This window comes from Triturus cristatus, chromosome 8, assembly GCF_964204655.1.
Source record: "Triturus cristatus chromosome 8, aTriCri1.1, whole genome shotgun sequence".
Taxonomy (NCBI): Eukaryota; Metazoa; Chordata; class Amphibia; order Caudata; family Salamandridae; genus Triturus; species Triturus cristatus.
In genome coordinates, this window is record NC_140591.1 from 55945557 (window position 1) to 55964049 (window position 18493).

Sequence of the window (18493 nt, forward strand, 5' to 3'; positions counted from 1 at the left end):
CTGCTGAACAATGCAGGACACATTAAAACACAGCTCTAACCTCAGGTTGAAAATCCAGGTTCTGCATCTCTGTTCTGGGATTGTTCAAAAAAAGAGGCTGAATACTATAGCTGCTGGCAGGCCGAAATAGCTCAGTTGGGAGAGCGTTAGACTGAAGATCTAAAGATCCCTGGTTCGATCCCGGGTTTCGGCACATTTTGAACTTCTGCTTTGCATGCCACAAAGACTATTTTGAGTCAACTCATATTGACTTTGTTTATAATGATCAAAACCTTTTATCAAGATAATCGACAATACAATTAATTCAACATATTATTTACTTTCTGTCTTTCTTTCAAACTTGCTTCCACCTCTCTTGTATTCAACTTTGCCACCTTTATTTCCCAATTCTTCCTTTAATTGAAAGTAAAGCTTTGCCTGCATCAGCCTCCAGTTCCCCTTATACAAAACTGTTAGTAGTCAGATGACCTAGCTTGCCGACCCTCGCCATATAGGTCTGTGTTTCTGAGTATAAGTCCATTCATAGTTTACAAACATCATCTAACTAACTTGGCTCCTAAAAAGGAAATTCACCCATCAGACCAATTTAGCTACTGAATAATACTGGACAATTTAACACTTAACTGCAGATGCAGATAGAGTGACCAGGTTCTGCATTTATCTTTAACAATTATAAAAAATACAACAGAAAGCCAAAATTGCCAGCTGGATGAAATAGCTCAGTTGGGAGAGCAGTAGACTGAAGATCTAAAGGTCCCTGGTTCAATCCCGGGTTTAGGCACATTTTGAACTTCTGCTTTGCATGCCACAAATGCTATTTGGAGTCAACTCATATTGACGTTGTTTATAATGATCAAAACCTTTTATCAAGCTGATCGATAAGACAACCATTTCAACATATTTTTTACATTCTGTCTTTCTGTCAAACTTGCTTCCACCTCTCTTGTATTCAACTTTACCTGCTTTATTTGCCAATTCTTCCTTTAATTGAAAGTAAAGCTTTGCCTGCATCAGCCTCGAGTTCCCCTTATACAAAACTGTTAGTAGTCAGATGACCTAGTTTGCCTACCCTCGCCATATAGGTCTGTGTGTTTGAGTATAAGTCCATTCATAGTTTACAAACATCTTCTAACTAACTTGGCTCCTAAAAAGGAAATTCACCCATCAGACCAATTTAGCTGCTGAATAATATTGGACAATTTAACACATAACTGCACATGCAGATAGAATGACCAGGGTCTGCATTTATCTTTAACAATTATCAAAAATACAACAGAAAGCCAAAATGGCCAGCTGGATGAAATAGCTCAGTTGGGAGAGTGTTAGATTGAAAATCTAAAAGTCCCTTGTTCAATGCTGGGTTTCGGAAAAGTCTGAGAGGTTTCTTGCTTCTCACAAAATATTTCTTGGTATCAGCTCAAGTTTTTCTTTCTTTATTTACCAAAATATTTGATCAACTGATCGACAACATGATCAATTCAACATAGAATTGTCTTTCTGTCCTCCTTCTAAATTTGCTTCCACCTCTCTTACATTCAGCTTCGACTACAAATGTTTCCTATTTCATGCTTTTTTGTAAAGTAAACTCTTGTCTGCATCAGCTTCCACTTCTCCTTGAACACAGATTTCAGTATTCAGATGACATAGCTTACCTACTCAGGCCAAATACCTCTGTGTAATATGGTGCTAGTCCATTCAGAGTAAAAAACAAAAGCTACCTAACCTGGATCCGAAAAATGCTATTTACCTATTGCACCCGTTAACTGATGAATGATACAGGACATCTTAAAACTTAGCTCTAGCATGAGGTTGAGCATCTATTTTCTTGGGAAGTTTAAAAGAAAGGATGAAGACCCAAACTACCAGCAGGCCGAAATAGCTCAGTTGGGAGAGCGTTAGACTGAAGATCTAAAGGTCCCTGGTTCAATCCCGGGTTTCGGCACAATTTCAACTTCTGCTTTTCATGTCACAAAAGCTGTTTGGAGTTAAATCAACGCTCTTCTTTATCAAAACCTTTTATCAATCTGATCAACAACACAATCAATTCAACATATTATTTACTTTCTGTCTTCCTTTCAAACTTGCTTCCACCTCTCTTGTATTCAACTATGCCTCATTTATTTGCAACTTCTTGCTTTATTTTAAAGTAAAGCTTTGCCTGCATCAGCCTCCAATTCCCCTTATACAAAACTGTCAGTAGTCAGATGACATAGCTTGTACACCCTGGCCATATAGGTCTGTGTTTCAGAGTATAAGTCAATTCAGAGTTTAGAAAAAAAAATTCTACCTACCTTGTCCCCTAAAAAGGATATTCACTCATCAGACCAAGTTACCTGCTGAATGATACTGGACACTTTAACACATAACTATAAACGAAAATAGAATGACCAGGTTCTGTATGTATCGTCTACAATTATTAATAATACATCAGGAGGCCACAGGGACTTGTTGGCTGAAATATCTCAGTTGGGAGATCGTTAGACTGAAGAGCTTAAGGTACCTGATTCAATCCTGACTTTCAGCACAGTGCGAGGGGATCCTACATTCTTGCAAAATATTTCTTGAAATCAGCTCTAGTTTTTTTTTCTTTATTTCTCAAAATATTTTATCAACTGATCAACAACATGATAACTTCAACAAAAAGTTGTCTTTCTGTCCTCCTTCTAAACTTGCTTCCACCTCTCTTGCCATCAACTTTGATGACGAATTTATCCCATTTTATACTTTTTTCAAAGTAAACTCTTGTCTGCATCAGCTTTCACTTCTCCTTGAACAAAGTTGTCAGTATTGAGATGACATAGCTTACCTACTCAGGCGACATACGTCTGTGTAATACAGTGCTGGTCCACTTAGAGTTTTAAAAGAAAAACGACCTAACATTTATCCCAAAAACGCTACTCACCCATTTCACCAGTTAGCTGCTGAACAATGCAGGACACATTAAAACACAGCTCTAACCTCAGATTGAAAATCCAGGTTCTGCATCTCTGTTCTGGGATTGTTCAAAAAAAGAGGCTGAACACTATAGCTGCTGGCAGGCCGAAATAGCTCAGTTGGGAGAGCGTTAGACTGAAGATCTAAAGGTCCCTGGTTCGATCCCGGGTTTCGGCACATTTTGAACTTCTGCTTTGCATGCCACAAAGACTATTTTGAGTCAACTCATATTGACTTTGTTTATAATGATCAAAACCTTTTATCAAGATAATCGACAATACAATTAATTCAACATATTATTTACTTTCTGTCTTTCTTTCAAACTTGCTTCCACCTCTCTTGTATTCAACTTTGCCTCCTTTATTTCCCAATTCTTCCTTTAATTGAAAGTAAAGCTTTGCCTGCATCAGCCTCCAGTTCCCCTTATACAAAACTGTTAGTAGTCAGATGACCTAGCTTGCCGACCCTCGCCATATAGGTCTGTGTTTCTGAGTATAAGTCCATTCATAGTTTACAAACATCATCTAACTAACTTGGCTCCTAAAAAGGAAATTCACCCATCAGACCAATTTAGCTACTGAATAATACTGGACAATTTAACACATAACTGCACATGCAGATAGAGTGACCAGGTTCTGCATTTATCTTTAACAATTATAAAAAATACAACAGAAAGTCAAAATTGCCAGCTGGATGAAATAGCTCAGTTGGGAGAGCAGTAGCCTGAAGATCTAAAGGTCCCTGGTTCAATCCCGGGTTTAGGCACATTTTGAACTTCTGCTTTGCATGCCACAAATGCTATTTGGAGTCAACTCATATTGACGTTGTTTATAATGATCAAAACCTTTTATCAAGCTGATCGATAAGACAACCATTTCAACATATTTTTTACATTCTGTCTTTCTGTCAAACTTGCTTCCACCTCTCTTGTATTCAACTTTACCTGCTTTATTTGCCAATTCTTCCTTTAATTGAAAGTAAAGCTTTGCCTGCATCAGCCTCGAGTTCCCCTTATACAAAACTGTTAGTAGTCAGATGACCTAGTTTGCCTACCCTCGCCATATAGGTCTGTGTGTCTGAGTATAAGTCCATTCATAGTTTACAAACATCTTCTAACTAACTTGGCTCCTAAAAAGGAAATTCACCCATCAGACCAATTTAGCTGCTGAATAATATTGGACAATTTAACACATAACTGCACATGCAGATAGAATGACCAGGGTCTGCATTTATCTTTAACAATTATCAAAAATACAACAGAAAGCCAAAATGGCCAGCTGGATGAAATAGCTCAGTTGGGAGAGTGTTAGATTGAAAATCTAAAAGTCCCTTGTTCAATGCTGGGTTTCGGAAAAGTCTGAGAGATTTCTTGCTTCTCGCAAAATATTTCTTGGTATCAGCTCAAGTTTTTCTTTCTTTATTTATCAAAATATTTGATCAACTGATCGACAACATGATCAATTCAACATAGAATTGTCTTTCTGTCCTCCTTCTAAATTTGCTTCCACCTCTCTTGCATTCAGCTTCGACTACAAATGTTTCCTATTTCATGCTTTTTTGTAAAGTAAACTCTTGTCTGCATCAGCTTCCACTTCTCCTTGAACACAGATTTCAGTATTCAGATGACATAGCTTACCTACTCAGGCTAAATACCTCTGTGTAATATGGTGCTAGTCCATTCAGAGTAAAAAACAAAAGCTACCTAACCTGGATCCGAAAAATGCTATTTACCTATTGCACCCGTTAACTGATGAATGATACAGGACATCTTAAAACATAGCTCTAGCATGAGGTTGAGCATCTATTTTCTTGGGAAGTTTAAAAGAAAGGATGAAGACCCAAACTACCAGCAGGCCGAAATAGCTCAGTTGGGAGAGCGTTAGACTGAAGATATAAAGGTCCCTGGTTCAATCCCGGGTTTCGGCACAATTTAAATCTCTGCTTTTCATGTCTCAAAAGCTGTTTGGAGTTAAATCAACGCTCTTCTTTATCAAAACCTTTTATCAATCTGATCAACAACACAATCAATTCAACATATTATTTACTTTCTGTCTTCCTTTCAAACTTGCTTCCACCTCTCTTGTATTCAACTATGCCTCATTTATTTGCAACTTCTTGCTTTATTTTAAAGTAAAGCTTTGCCTGCATCAGCCTCCAATTCCCCTTATACAAAACTGTCAGTAGTCAGATGACATAGCTTGTACACCCTGGCCATATAGGTCTGTGTTTCAGAGTATAAGTCAATTCAGAGTTTAGAAAAAAAAATTCTACCTACCTTGTCCCCTAAAAAGGATATTCACTCATCAGACCAAGTTACCTGCTGAATGATACTGGACACTTTAACACATAACTATAAACGAAAATAGAATGACCAGGTTCTGTATGTATCGTCTACAATTATTAATAATACATCAGGAGGCCACAGGGACTTGTTGGCTGAAATATCTCAGTTGGGAGATCGTTAGACTGAAGAGCTTAAGGTACCTGATTCAATCCTGACTTTCAGCACAGTGCGAGGGGATCCTACATTCTTGCAAAATATTTCTTGAAATCAGCTCTAGTTTTTTTTTCTTTATTTCTCAAAATATTTTATCAACTGATCAACAACATGATAACTTCAACAAAAAGTTGTCTTTCTGTCCTCCTTCTAAACTTGCTTCCACCTCTTTTGCCATCAACTTTGATGACGAATTTATCCCATTTTATACTTTTTTCAAAGTAAACTCTTGTCTGCATCAGCTTTCACTTCTCCTTGAACAAAGTTGTCAGTATTGAGATGACATAGCTTACCTACTCAGGCGACATACGTCTGTGTAATACAGTGCTGGTCCACTTAGAGTTTTAAAAGAAAAACGACCTAACATTTATCCCAAAAACGCTACTCACCCATTTCACCAGTTAGCTGCTGAACAATGCAGGACACATTAAAACACAGCTCTAACCTCAGATTGAAAATCCAGGTTCTGCATCTCTGTTCTGGGATTGTTCAAAAAAAGAGGCTGAATACTATAGCTGCTGGCAGGCCGAAATAGCTCAGTTGGGAGAGCGTTAGACTGAAGATCTAAAGGTCCCTGGTTCGATCCCGGGTTTCGGCACATTTTGATCTTCTGCTTTGCATGCCACAAAGACTATTTTGAGTCAACTCATATTGACTTTGTTTATAATGATCAAAACCTTTTATCAAGATAATCGACAATACAATTAATTCAACATATTATTTACTTTCTGTCTTTCTTTCAAACTTGCTTCCACCTCTCTTGTATTCAACTTTGCCTCCTTTATTTCCCAATTCTTCCTTTAATTGAAAGTAAAGCTTTGCCTGCATCAGCCTCCAGTTCCCCTTATACAAAACTGTTAGTAGTCAGATGACCTAGCTTGCCGACCCTCGCCATATAGGTCTGTGTTTCTGAGTATAAGTCCATTCATAGTTTACAAACATCATCTAACTAACTTGGCTCCTAAAAAGGAAATTCACCCATCAGACCAATTTAGCTACTGAATAATACTGGACAATTTAACACATAACTGCACATGCAGATAGAGTGACCAGGTTCTGCATTTATCTTTAACAATTATAAAAAATACAACAGAAAGTCAAAATTGCCAGCTGGATGAAATAGCTCAGTTGGGAGAGCAGTAGACTGAAGATCTAAAGGTCCCTGGTTCAATCCCGGGTTTAGGCACATTTTGAACTTCTGCTTTGCATGCCACAAATGCTATTTGGAGTCAACTCATATTGACGTTGTTTATAATGATCAAAACCTTTTATCAAGCTGATCGATAATGCAACCATTTCAACATATTTTTTACATTCTGTCTTTCTGTCAAACTTGCTTCCACCTCTCTTGTATTCAACTTTACCTGCTTTATTTGCCAATTCTTCCTTTAATTGAAAGTAAAGCTTTGCCTGCATCAGCCTCGAGTTCCCCTTATACAAAACTGTTAGTAGTCAGATGACCTAGTTTGCCTACCCTCGCCATATAGGTCTGTGTGTCTGAGTATAAGTCCATTCATAGTTTACAAACATCTTCTAACTAACTTGGCTCCTAAAAAGGAAATTCACCCATCAGACCAATTTAGCTGCTGAATAATATTGGACAATTTAACACATAACTGCACATGCAGATAGAATGACCAGGGTCTGCATTTATCTTTAACAATTATCAAAAATACAACAGAAAGCCAAAATGGCCAGCTGGATGAAATAGCTCAGTTGGGAGAGTGTTAGATTGAAAATCTAAAAGTCCCTTGTTCAATGCTGGGTTTCGGAAAAGTCTGAGAGGTTTCTTGCTTCTCGCTAAATATTTCTTGGTATCAGCTCAAGTTTTTCTTTCTTTATTTATCAAAATATTTGATCAACTGATCGACAACATGATCAATTCAACATAGAATTGTCTTTCTGTCCTCCTTCTAAATTTGCTTCCACCTCTCTTGCATTCAGCTTCGACTACAAATGTTTCCTATTTCATGCTTTTTTGTAAAGTAAACTCTTGTCTGCATCAGCTTCCACTTCTCCTTGAACACAGATTTCAGTATTCAGATGACATAGCTTACCTACTCAGGCCAAATACCTCTGTGTAATATGGTGCTAGTCCATTCAGAGTAAAAAACAAAAGCTACCTAACCTGGATCCGAAAAATGCTATTTACCTATTGCACCCGTTAACTGATGAATGATACAGGACATCTTAAAACATAGCTCTAGCATGAGGTTGAGCATCTATTTTCTTGGGAAGTTTAAAAGAAAGGATGAAGACCCAAACTACCAGCAGGCCGAAATAGCTCAGTTGGGAGAGCGTTAGACTGAAGATCTAAAGGTCCCTGGTTCAATCCCAGGTTTCGGCACAATTTCAACCTCTGCTTTTCATGTCTCAAAAGCTGTTTGGAGTTAAATCAACGCTCTTCTTTATCAAAACCTTTTATCAATCTGATCAACAACACAATCAATTCAACATATTATTTACTTTCTGTCTTCTTTTCAAACTTGCTTCCACCTCTTTTGTATTCAACTATGCCTCATTTATTTGAAACTTCTTGCTTTATTTTAAAGTAAAGCTTTGCCTGCATCAGCCTCCAATTCCCCTTATACAAAACTGTCAGTAGTCAGATGACATAGCTTGTACACCCTGGCCATATAGGTCTGTGTTTCAGAGTATAAGTCAATTCAGAGTTTAGAAAAAAAAATTCTACCTACATTGTCCCCTAAAAAGGATATTCACTCATCAGACCAAGTTACCTGCTGAATGATACTGGACACTTTAACACATAACTATAAACGAAAATAGAATGACCAGGTTCTGTATGTATCGTCTACAATTATTAATAATACATCAGGAGGCCACAGGGACTTGTTGGCTGAAATATCTCAGTTGGGAGATCGTTAGACTGAAGAGCTTAAGGTACCTGATTCAATCCTGACTTTCAGCACAGTGCGAGGGGATCCTACATTCTTGCAAAATATTTCTTGAAATCAGCTCTAGTTTTTTTTTCTTTATTTCTCAAAATATTTTATCAACTGATCAACAACATGATAACTTCAACAAAAAGTTGTCTTTCTGTCCTCCTTCTAAACTTGCTTCCACCTCTCTTGCCATCAGCTTTGATGACGAATTTATCCCATTTTATACTTTTTTCAAAGTAAACTCTTGTCTGCATCAGCTTTCACTTCTCCTTGAACAAAGTTGTCAGTATTGAGATGACATAGCTTACCTACTCAGGCGACATACGTCTGTGTAATACAGTGCTGGTCCACTTAGAGTTTTAAAAGAAAAACGACCTAACATTTATCCCAAAAACGCTACTCACCCATTTCACCAGTTAGCTGCTGAACAATGCAGGACACATTAAAACACAGCTCTAACCTCAGATTGAAAATCCAGGTTCTGCATCTCTGTTCTGGGATTGTTCAAAAAAAGAGGCTGAATACTATAACTGCTGGCAGGCCGAAATAGCTCAGTTGGGAGAGCGTTAGACTGAAGATCTAAAGGTCCCTGGTTCGATCCCGGGTTTCGGCACATTTTGAACTTCTGCTTTGCATGCCACAAAGACTATTTTGAGTCAACTCATATTGACTTTGTTTATAATGATCAAAACCTTTTATCAAGATAATCGACAATACAATTAATTCAACATATTATTTACTTTCTGTCTTTCTTTCAAACTTGCTTCCACCTCTCTTGTATTCAACTTTGCCTCCTTTATTTCCCAATTCTTCCTTTAATTGAAAGTAAAGCTTTGCCTGCATCAGCCTCCAGTTCCCCTTATACAAAACTGTTAGTAGTCAGATGACCTAGCTTGCCGACCCTCGCCATATAGGTCTGTGTTTCTGAGTATAAGTCCATTCATAGTTTACAAACATCATCTATCTAACTTGGCTCCTAAAAAGGAAATTCACCCATCAGACCAATTTAGCTACTGAATAATACTGGACAATTTAACACATAACTGCACATGCAGATAGAGTGACCAGGTTCTGCATTTATCTTTAACAATTATAAAAAATACAACAGAAAGCCAAAATTGCCAGCTGGATGAAATAGCTCAGTTGGGAGAGCAGTAGACTGAACATCTAAAGGTCCCTGGTTCAATCCCGGGTTTAGGCACATTTTGAACTTCTGCTTTGCATGCCACAAATGCTATTTGGAGTCAACTCATATTGACGTTGTTTATAATGATCAAAACCTTTTATCAAGCTGATCGATAAGACAACCATTTCAACATATTTTTTACATTCTGTCTTTCTGTCAAACTTGCTTCCACCTCTCTTGTATTCAACTTTACCTGCTTTATTTGCCAATTCTTCCTTTAATTGAAAGTAAAGCTTTGCCTGCATCAGCCTCGAGTTCCCCTTATACAAAACTGTTAGTAGTCAGATGACCTAGTTTGCCTACCCTCGCCATATAGGTCTGTGTGTCTGAGTATAAGTCCATTCATAGTTTACAAACATCTTCTAACTAACTTGGCTCCTAAAAAGGAAATTCACCCATCAGACCAATTTAGCTGCTGAATAATATTGGACAATTTAACACATAACTGCACATGCAGATAGAATGACCAGGGTCTGCATTTATCTTTAACAATTATCAAAAATACAACAGAAAGCCAAAATGGCCAGCTGGATGAAATAGCTCAGTTGGGAGAGTGTTAGATTGAAAATCTAAAAGTCCCTTGTTCAATGCTGGGTTTCGGAAAAGTCTGAGAGGTTTCTTGCTTCTCACAAAATATTTCTTGGTATCAGCTCAAGTTTTTCTTTCTTTATTTATCAAAATATTTGATCAACTGATCGACAACATGATCAATTCAACATAGAATTGTCTTTCTGTCCTCCTTCTAAATTTGCTTCCACCTCTCTTGCATTCAGCTTCGACTACAAATGTTTCCTATTTCATGCTTTTTTGTAAAGTAAACTCTTGTCTGCATCAGCTTCCACTTCTCCTTGAACACAGATTTCAGTATTCAGATGACATAGCTTACCTACTCAGGCCAAATACCTCTGTGTAATATGGTGCTAGTCCATTCAGAGTAAAAAAAAAAGCTACCTAACCTGGATCCGAAAAATGCTATTTACCTATTGCACCCGTTAACTGATGAATGATACAGGACATCTTAAAACATAGCTCTAGCATGAGGTTGAGCATCTATTTTCTTGGGAAGTTTAAAAGAAATGTGGAAATATGGATTTTTCTGGTCAGTTATGTCCCCTATCTTGGACCCCAACGGTTCTATGTACATGTCACATGTACATGTATGTTCCCTCCAGTTCCAGTTATGAAGACGCAAATACATGTGCGTCCACCGTCAACATGTCCTCTGTCAGATCCGCCATGAATAGGCCGGATATTCCATTCCTAAGTACAAAAGGCCACCGGCTTTATATGGCTCACTTATGCCATTTTACAGTCCAGGCAAGTAGGCCCTGATTCTGTCATCAAAACTCCTCTTGCCTTCTGCCTCTGAAAGCTCCAGTCTGAGCCTGCATCTGTGACCATGAACTTTGTCTCATTCTCTGCGCGGCTCACGAAGCCTGACATCAGCCTATTCTCTGCCAAGAACTGTATTTCACCTTCGAGTTATCTGCTTCCCCCTCAGCCGATGCATTCCTGCCTAGTAGCTTAAGTAAACATTCTTCCAGTTACCAAGCAAAGGGCCCGGCTTCTCTGTCTTAATACAAGTAATTCATAGCCCTGTTACTATGGAAGATTCCTGCCCTCGCATTTAGTGTAGACACTTAGACGCTTGTACACGCACACACAGTCAGTATAGAATAGATTCTGTTCGAGAGTCCTTCTTTATGGATAACATAGTTCTTTAAACATAGGATGTTAGATATGATTTGGGATTAGGTTGACTTGACCCCTCAGACTTCTTGTCTCCACATGTAGAGCTAAATGTCAAGTCCCCTTCACCCCCTAGTTACACGTCAATCACACGTCAATCACACGTCGTGCTGCTGCGCGCGCATCTATGCCAAATATTATCTTATAGATCCACCTATATATGATCTCATAACCAATTATGTTCCTTTTTACTCCTTGTTCCACCCATTTTCGGTTACGCAGACAATTCGTCATTTTCCTTATCAATTGTTACGCCTATTGCATTCGCTTCATTGTAATGTATGTATTATAAAAGCCATTTCATGTCAATAATGTGTGTGCTTCACTTCCTGAACCTTCGTGGTGACGGAACATTGGGAGCAACCGATTATAATCGAGTTCATGGAATAAAGCCCATTCCGAACCTCTAATACCACGGATTCTGCCTCTCATTTTACTGAGCTATTTTATTATGTTCCTGTATCAAATTCAGTCCAGGTAAAGGAGAAATATTTACCACATGAATGGCGCCCGAACAGGGACACTTTCTCATCTCACGCGCCGGCGGTGCGTTGCAGGCCCGGTCTCCTGCCACAGCTGGACGGACAATAACGCGTACCAGCAGGATTTCCTGTATCTCCCTCCGGTCAAGCGGGGGCGACTGAGACTGCGATCAACACCCAGACGAGGCGGTGAGAAGTGCGAAGTATCCCGACCAGAGCCTAGCTGAGAGAGCAAGATCCGAGGTACACAGAGACCCAGCAGTCCGAAGTCAAGCCCAGTGTCCGACGAGTCGAGTCGAGTCCAGTCCGTGTCAAGTTCAAGTTACTGAGGCCTTCCGTTTCCGAAGCTACCCGGTGAGTACCATTGCTGGGGAGGCATTTCTGACGTGCACATAGGTTGTGCCGGTCGAGACGGGTTTGGGCACACAAATCCGGTCTGCACTGTTTTAGCAGTGTATCTGTACTGTTTAGCAGTATATCAAGTATTCCGAAGTATTCCGAAGTGTCTAGTCATTGTCTAGTTATTGTCGAGAATTAAGCTTGGTGATTAGTTATGCAGACGATCATCATTGTTGTTTCAGTCAAAGGTTTAATGTTTAATGTTTAATGTGTTTAAATACGTTCTGTATATTGTGGTATGAATGACTGTTCATTATCGTGTTCATTGTATTAAGTCTGTTCAAAATCAAGTATCAGGTCAGTTGGTCAAAATCAAGTATAAAGTCAGTTTTCAATATGCCGCTCTTTTCGAAATTAAGACAGATCACTACCAGAAAAGGGGTTCTCGAAGAAGCCGTTCCTATTCCTCCTAGGGACACTCCAGGGCACTTTATGTATCATAAACATGGCCTAGATGCTATATTATTTCTTGATTTATGGGTAGACTACACCAAGGGATTACCAGAAAGTCAGAGGTGGCCCACAGCGGGAACCTGGGATGCCGAGTGCATCATGAAAGTGGAAGAAGAGTTATGGAAAAGGAAAGTCAGACAGTCACAGAAAGATGCCATTGAATTATGGCGTAAGGAATCACATAGACGAACAGAAAAAGCACGTAGACAGGAAGAGAAGAGTAAAGAGAATTCCAATAAAGTTCAAGAGAATCTATTAATTGAGGAAGGTATCCGAGTGAAATCAGAACAAGTAGACAGACAAAGAAATGCCCTTATGAATGGTATGTATCCCCTTCTGGCCGAAGGATTACCTAAGGCTACCCCAGAAATACCGAAAGACTTGCCACCCCCATTGTTCCCAATAAAGGTACATCCTAAGGGGCATCCTAGAACCGCAGAAGACGTTTTTCTTTCCTCATATTTAGATGACGCAGCTCCCGAGTATGCTAATTCCGCCCCACATAGACCGCATACCAGGGAGGTCCAACGCCAAGATCCGGCACCCGTATCCCTACAGCAACAAATCGAGTCACAAGTTCTGGCAAGCACATCTGTTTCTGCATCCGCTCCTACAGCTGCTTCTATAGCTGTGTCCACACCTGTAGTTGCTGTATCACGTTCAACGAATCCTTTCACACCCGACACCCCAGATGGGGCCACGGGAGGTGCTACCAATATCTTTTCTACGCCACCCAGAATAAATAAACTCACTTTTCAAGAGTCAGTACATTCACGTACACCCAAACTCCTTAGTGCCCGTGCGCTTAAGGAACTTCTTATAGATTGTAGATATGACCCTGTGCCTGGAAAGGAGGACGAAATGACCCTAGCATCATTGCGTATCAGACGAGCCGCAGTGTATTTAGGGAAGTTACCAGGAATGACTGCGCATCTAGATAATATATACCATTTTGTCCACACAGGGCGAGATCCAGGATGTATTAACAGAGCTATGGAATACCAGAAGGTAGAGATACAGGGGGAACTGTTACGTTTCCTCATAAACTGTGTGATCAGAAATCAAGACCGACCGGGGGTAGACCCGGAAGCAATGCAAATTCTTACAAGATGGAGCCAGAATATATCAGAAGGGAGACATGATAAACAAAATTGTATAATAGCCATGTGCCGAAAGATCCGTAAAGAAATATAACGCCTACACGAAGAGAGATTAGAGGTAGACGAGTTCGAACAAAGTGAGGAAGAAGGGTCAGGACCGCCCACAGGACAGTTAGAAACTATAGCCTATGTAGGTAAAAGAAGATCTTGTAATAGTACGAGATGTCTTAATGACCCGATACGCCCGATATGTCCAGACAATAACAGGGGTTTCCCAACACCCGAAGTCCATATAAGGTCTAACGAGCATTCGTTCCAAACAGCTGACAAGTTACTCCGAGAGCGAAGGGGTTATCATTTTCTCGATTCTATGGATGAACAAGATTTAGCCAGGGCAGCTGTCCATTGGGTGGACAGTCCCGGAAAATATAGTGATGATACAGTAGTGCGCACATTCTTGAATCTTACCCCAGATGAACAAAGGTTAGCTGGGATTTATATGATTCAACAACTCATTATACTATATCGAAGTCAACATTCAGATCCTGGTCCCTTACCTGACATACTGACTGAATTACTTATGAATAAATGGAGGGGTCCAGGTACTAAATTAATTAAAGAAATTCTAGAATCAAGAAAGCAATATATTCTTTTTGTATGTTCGGAACATGTTCCATTGCCCGTCAAGGAAAGAACTATGTATCACATAGATAGACAGAATCCCTTACGAGAAGTGCACCCAATAAAGGGCGAGGACAATCAGTTTAGACGCGTATTTGTATATACGCCCATATCGAAAATAGAATTGTTACAAATGAAGAAAGTGGTACCCAGTCATGACAAAGACCCAGCGGGTTTTCACCGAGAAATTAAAGACATGTTACTCATGGGAGAGTATACCTACCCCGACATTATGACAATATTAAAGGTATTGATGCCTGCTGGCATTTATGAGAAACTCAAGGAAAAAGAGTGGGAGGTAGGAGACCAAAAGATAGAATGGTCAGTATTAGAAGCAGAAGAAAAGGCCCGAACTGCAGGAGCAGGGCTTGGGGACAAAACTAAGGCATTACCAGGATTACTAGTACAGGTACTGCCGCGTTTATTAACTACGAAAAAGGAAGATTGGGGTACAATTTCAGCCTGTAAACAGAAGCAAGATGAGGACACTAGTGATTACTATGCCCGATTTGAAAAATGTTTTGGTATAAATAGTGGCATAAAAGCAAGTAGCGAATCATACCCACATCTGTTTGTAACAAAATTAGTAGAAAATGCTCTGCCCCCAGTAAAGAATAGAGTATTAAAATTCGAGAGTACCTGGCAAGGTAACACTCCATCGCAAATGTTACAAATGTTACAGTACCATCATAATAGAATTAGAGAGGAACAAGAACATGAACACAGACGCATGAAAGACACGAAAATGAAAATGTTAGTTTCCCAGACAGTTCCAGCTGAAGGACATAAAAAGGGTATGACACATTCCGATTCAGCAGGACCTGTAAAAGGGACATGCAATTATTGCAAAAAGCCAGGTCATTATGTACACGATTGCCCAGTTTTAAAACATAATATCAGCATAGGTAAAACACAAGAAAGATCACGGCCACTCAGACAAGATCAGAATGAACAAGGAGCTATGCAGCATGCCCAGGCCATGCCAGCCGCACAACAGCCAATACAGTTTGTGCCAGCTGCACCACCGTTGCCTGTTACTGCCACACAAACAACAACACGACAAATGTATCAGACCGCACAGTATGAATACCCTGAGTATCAGCGTTACGCATGAACTAGCCTAGAGAGGGAAGTTGACTTACCCCTTATCGAAATACCTGTAGATCAAGAAGGACCTTATGTACACAGTGAATTATTAGGTCGAGATAGAAAGTTTTTACTCGATACAGGGGCAAGTCGAACAACAATAAAACGTAGTGAAGTTCCAGGGGCACCCCTCTCAGGCGCACAGAATATTTCCCTGGGTTTTTCAGGAAAGCCTATTGTTAATGAAGTGTCACAGCCTCTTCCACTTACGATAGGACCTTTGACCCGAACTACAGATTTATTGCTTACTAAATCATGTCCAGAAAATCTATTAGGAATAAAAACGTTAAAAGCTCTAGGAGCTATAATATGTTGTTCTCCGGAAGGAGTAAGATTGTTTTTACGTGATTTTAAAGGTCATTATGTGTCCAGAGACATGGATCCCCGATTACAGACTTTACCCACACGTCTATGGGCACAAGGCCCTACTGATGTTGGTTGCATGAATATTACACCATATCGAGTTACACTAAAGGCAGGAGTGGTACTACCACGAATGCGACAATACAAGTTACCGCCAGATGCTGTGATGGCTTTACTACAAATCATTGACGAGCTCATTACCCAAGGAGTAGTTGTAGAAACAGACTCCAATGTATGTAATTCCCAGATAATTCCGATTCTTAAACGAACAGATCCTAAGGCCCCGCCAGTATATCGATTGGTTATTGATCTGCGCGAGTTAAACAAATGCATTGTGCCACAATTTCCTGTGGTTCCCGATATCTCGTCATTACTGACAGCTATTGATTCCGAAGCAACTTTCTTTACTGTAATCGATCTCAAGAATGCCTTTTTCAGCGTCCCAATAGATCCGGAAAGCCAATATTTATTCGGATTTAGTTTAAATGGACGTAGCTTTAAATTCTCACGCGCACCTCAAGGATTTACAGAAAGCCCTAGCATCTATAGCCAAGCACTGAAACGAGAACTTGACAGTATACACATGCCAGTTAACACTGCTCTGCTTCAATATGTCGATGATCTGCTGATCACCGCCCGAACCGAACCTGAATGTGAAAAAGCATCACTGACAGTTTTACAATTTCTAGCCGAAAAGGGGCACAAGGTGTCCCCTTCTAAGCTGCAATTCTGTGTCCAGCGAGTTATTTATCTTGGACACTCGCTGTCCAAGGAGGGAAGGCAGCTTACACCAGACCGCATTCAGTTAATAGCTAACATGTCAATACCCAAGACACAAAAGGAGGTACGGGCTTTCATAGGCCTCACTTCATATTGTAGACAGTGGATCCCGCAATATGCATTTCTAGCAAAACCACTCATTCAGTTGACAACCCAGGAGGCAGCCACATCGACTGTTCTCCCTTGGACTCAGGAACATACACAAGCTTTTGAAAGCCTAAAGAAAGCTTTATGTCAAGCACCTGTTTTAGCAACGCCATGTTACAGAAAACAGTTTACACTCTTTGTTACAGAACGCGGAGGTACTGCTTTGTCAGTACTCACACAGGAGCAAGCAGGAGCACACAAACCATGTGCTTATTTTTCTAGTACATTAGATCCCGTAGCTCAGGCTTTGCCTGCATGCCTGAAATCAGTAGCAGCGACAGCTTTAGCAATCAGACAAAGCGATGCCATAGTGTTAGGACATCCATTGACAGTTCAAGTACCACACACAGTAGAAGTTCTTGTGAATAGAACGCAAACGCAACACTTGACTATAGCGCGACTTACAGGGTATGAACTTACATTGTTTCAGCCACACATAGAAATCAGACGCTGTAACACATTGAATCCTGCCACACTTTTGCCAGTAACCGGAACAGACCCACTAGCTCATGACTGTATTGAAGTTATTACTATAACGACTGAACCTAGACAAGACTTGACAGATGTTCCATTGTCAGATCCAGACCTGACATTGTATGTAGATGGTTCATGTATGAGAACAAATACAGGAGAGTTGGTGGCTGCTTATGCAGTCACAACAGATACTGAAGTCATTGAAACTAATCGTATAAATACTTTGTCAGCTCAAGCCGCAGAGCTCATCGCTCTGACACAAGCCTGTATTCAAGCCACAAGTAAAAAAGTCAACATATACACTGATTCACGTTATGCATTCGGAGTCATACATGACTTCGGCGTGCTGTGGCGAGAGAGAGGTTATTTAACTTCCCACGGTGCCCACATTCAGCACGGACCCCTCATTCATGCCTTATTAGATGCAATACATCTACCTACTGCAATATCAATTATGAAATGTAAAGCTCATACGAAAGTTACTGATATCATTTCTCAAGGCAATGATTTAGCCGACAGAACAGCTAAACAGACTGCTCAAACCCAAACATCCGACATGACAAAGACAATAGTCCCGATGCCGACACATTGTATGACAGTTAAAGATCCTACTCTTGACGTAATTGACATACAGACACATGCTACACCAGACGAAATAAAGAAATGGACTGAATTAGGAGGGATCCAAACGGACCAAGGATGGATGATGAAAGAAAAGTCTGTATGGTTCCTTCCTGATTCAATGGTCCAAGTCATTATTAACACTATCCATAGTCCAGCCCATCTAGGAGAAAAAGCTATGCTAGACAGCATTCAACACATTTGGTTCAATAAACATTTACGAGCAGCAGCCAAACAAAAAGTCCGTACCTGTATGATCTGTTGTCAGTTCAACCCAGGAAAAAGTGTTCCCGTAGAACAGGGTGGATTTTATCCTCCTGATCACCCTTTTGAAGTCCTCCAGATGGATTATATCCAGATGGAACGATGTCGAGGATTCAAATATGTTCTCGTAGTTGTCTGCGCTCTGTCCCGTTGGACGGAGGCATACCCGGTTTCAGATTACACTGCCCCGACTACTGCCAAACAGTTAGTTCGAGAATTCTTCCCACGCTACGGTTTACCACGTGTTGTCTACTCAGATAACGGCCAGCCGTTCTCATCCGAATTAATGAAACATGTTTCACTTCTGCTAGGAT

The 18493-nt window shown here is 40.1% G+C and overlaps 6 non-coding genes across 6 annotated transcripts; all 6 read left to right on the forward strand.

Annotated features, from left to right (window-relative positions):
- The first annotated feature begins 120 nt into the window (after positions 1-120).
- TRNAF-GAA (transfer RNA phenylalanine (anticodon GAA)) lies at positions 121-193 on the forward strand. The gene has a single exon. It is a non-coding gene; the product is annotated as a tRNA-Phe (tRNA).
- A 1676-nt stretch (positions 194-1869) lies between these two features.
- TRNAF-GAA (transfer RNA phenylalanine (anticodon GAA)) lies at positions 1870-1942 on the forward strand. The gene has a single exon. It is a non-coding gene; the product is annotated as a tRNA-Phe (tRNA).
- A 1096-nt stretch (positions 1943-3038) lies between these two features.
- TRNAF-GAA (transfer RNA phenylalanine (anticodon GAA)) lies at positions 3039-3111 on the forward strand. The gene has a single exon. It is a non-coding gene; the product is annotated as a tRNA-Phe (tRNA).
- Positions 3112-5956: 2845 nt separating this feature from the next.
- TRNAF-GAA (transfer RNA phenylalanine (anticodon GAA)) lies at positions 5957-6029 on the forward strand. Its single transcript has one exon. It is a non-coding gene; the product is annotated as a tRNA-Phe (tRNA).
- A 1676-nt stretch (positions 6030-7705) lies between these two features.
- On the forward strand, positions 7706-7778 carry TRNAF-GAA (transfer RNA phenylalanine (anticodon GAA)). Its single transcript has one exon. It is a non-coding gene; the product is annotated as a tRNA-Phe (tRNA).
- Positions 7779-8874: 1096 nt separating this feature from the next.
- On the forward strand, positions 8875-8947 carry TRNAF-GAA (transfer RNA phenylalanine (anticodon GAA)). Its single transcript has one exon. It is a non-coding gene; the product is annotated as a tRNA-Phe (tRNA).
- Positions 8948-18493: the final 9546 nt, after the last annotated feature.